Raw genomic sequence first — 2,797 nt, forward strand, 5'->3', positions numbered from 1 at the left:
CCGGCAGAAATGTCTTCATGTTCTGTATCTAAATGAACCTTTGTGCATATGGAAATAAATATTGTAGAATCAAATAATTAAATTGTTTTAAGCATATCTAAAAGCAAAATTTAATTCTGGTGGAAAATTGGTTCTGGTAGGATGGCAAACGTTAATATTTTGGCAGGCATCAATTCACAGATCATCTAAAATGTATACATTAATTGAAAACATACCTTTTTTTCGGACTACAAGACATACTTTTTCTCAAAAAATTTGAGGCAAAATGGTGGTGCGTCTTATAATCCAAATCTAGCTTACCGAGGAAAGAGACAGCTGCGGTGGAGCAGGGTCTCGGGAGGCAGGGTTGCTGCGGCAGGAAGCTGGTGGCCACGGCAGGAGTGAGGCGATGCTGCGTGCTCTGGGCTTTGAGAAAATGTCGAGAGTCTCTGCATTTCCCATACTTTTCACTGTGGTGGACTTTGGCAAAACGGCTGCCGCAGGCAGCGCATGTGCAGATTGAAATCTCAGCTCCTGAGATTTCAATCTGCACATACGCCGCCTGTGGTGGCTATTCTCCCAAAGTCCACCATAGTGAAAAGGATGATTAGTTTGGGGACTCCTGATATTTTCTCAAAGTCTGGAGCACGCTGCAGCGTCACACTGCAGAACACCCCCTGCAGCATCACACTGCCAAACACTCACTCCTCCCAGCCCGGGGCCGCAGCATTGCCCCATTCCTGCCGCCAGCTTCCTGCAGTAGTGACCTTGCATCCTAGGATTCAGCTGCACCTCTGCTGCCCTCCCCAATAAGCTACAGTAAAATCAGACTATAAGACAAATTATCATTTCATAAAAAAAAATGTTTTCTTATTTTTCTCCTCAAAATTTGGGGTGCGTCTTATAGTTAGCAAAAAACAGTACTTACTTCACAGCTTTATTTTGATACCTCACTCTTAAATAGATGGATGGATGAAATTTGAAATTCTCAAATATACTCAAGTTTAAGCCGACCCGAGTATAAGCCGAGACCCCTAATTTTGCCACAAAAAACTGGGAAAACTTATTGACTCGAGTATAAGCCTAGGGTGGAAAATGCAGCAGCTGCTGTTAAAATTCAAAAATAACAATAGATACCAATAAAAGTAAAACTGATTGAGACATCAGTAGGTTAAGTGTTTTTAAATATCCATATTGAATCAGGAGCCCCATATAATGCTCCATACAGTTCATGATGGGCCCCATAAGATGCTCCATATTAAAATATGCCAGATATAATGCTGCATATAGGTTAATAATGCCCCCATAAGATGCTCCGTAGAATATTATGTCCATATAATGCTGTACAAATGTTGATGGCCCCATAAGATGCTCCATAGAATATTATGCCCCATATAATGCTGTACAAAGGTTGATGGCCCCATAAGATGCTCCATAGAATAATATGCCCCATATGCAGCTGCTGCAATAAAAAAAAATGACATACTCACCTCTCGTCGCTGGGGGTCTGGTGCTGGTGACCTGAGCAGGCAGGGACACGGGTACACTATAGGGGCCAGGTGCAGGAGTCGCCGCTGGCTTAGGCCCCCGGCACTTGCGATATTCACCTGTCCCCGTTCCACCGCCTTGCGCCGCTGTGCCTTCCGGGTCTCTGCTGTTCAGGCAGAGTGAGCGCACTAACCACGTCACAGCCAGAGATTGCAGAAGATACAGCCCGGCGGTGGAGCGGGGCAGGTGAATATCGCTTGGTTCACCCTTCCCTCATCATACTCACCCCCTCCTGATGCGGTCTCTGCTTCTCTGAAGGTCTCTGGCGCCGGCAGCTTGTTCCTGTGTTCGGCGGTCACATGGTACCGCTCATTAAATAATGAATATGTGCTCCACGCCATATTCATTACTTTAATGAGCTATACCACGTCACCATTGAACATAGGAAGAGCTGCGGGCGCCGGAGACTGCGCTGAGAGCAGGTGAGTATGAAGTGACAGCCGCCACTCCTGCCGCTCCCCTTCCCTGCCGACACCCTGGGACAATGACTTGATTATAAGCAGAGAGGGGCACTTTTAGCCTAAAAAAAGGGCTGAAAATCTCAGCTTATACTCCAGTATATATGGTATTTATTTTTATTTTACTAACTTATACAACACAACTAATTCCACAGTCCTTTACTGTCATCAGCATCACTCTCCCAATTGGGGCTCACAATCTAAATTCTCTATCAGTATGTCTATGATGTGTGCAAGGAAACCGGAAACAAATGCAAACATGAGGAGAACAAACAAACTCATTGCAGATGTTGTCTTTGGTGTGACTTGAAGGCAGGACTGCAGCACTGGAAAGAAACAGTGCGATTCACTTAAAAAGTATTAAAGTAAAACTACTAGAACAAAACTGTTAATGAGCCTCCAAAGCTACATAGCCTTTGAAAGAAAATACATTTTATTTGCCACATTTTGAGCTCAAAACATTTCTCAAACAAGCAAAATGTAACAGTCCACAAGAACAAATAAGAAAAAAAACAGTGCACTGAACACATGGATACCTTTAGCTTCTAAGTATGCTTAACTATTTTAAGTATTTTAAAGGCTATGCAAACATTTCCCAATGTCAAAGGTGCCCATAGCATGTAAAAAGTAACCATCTAATATTAATTTATTCAGAGTTCATAATACTGTATATATAATTTTTCTTTTTTTGGTTGCTGCTCACAGAGGTAGACAAAGGAACATTTCTCGTTACTCTTCTGTTGGTTTATTAAAATCTACAGCATAAACCAGTGCAAAGTTCATCAAAATAAGTACAGATTTTCTGGCATAAC

Source organism: Ranitomeya imitator, chromosome 9 (genome assembly GCF_032444005.1).
Source record: "Ranitomeya imitator isolate aRanImi1 chromosome 9, aRanImi1.pri, whole genome shotgun sequence".
Lineage (NCBI taxonomy): Eukaryota > Metazoa > Chordata > Amphibia > Anura > Dendrobatidae > Ranitomeya > Ranitomeya imitator.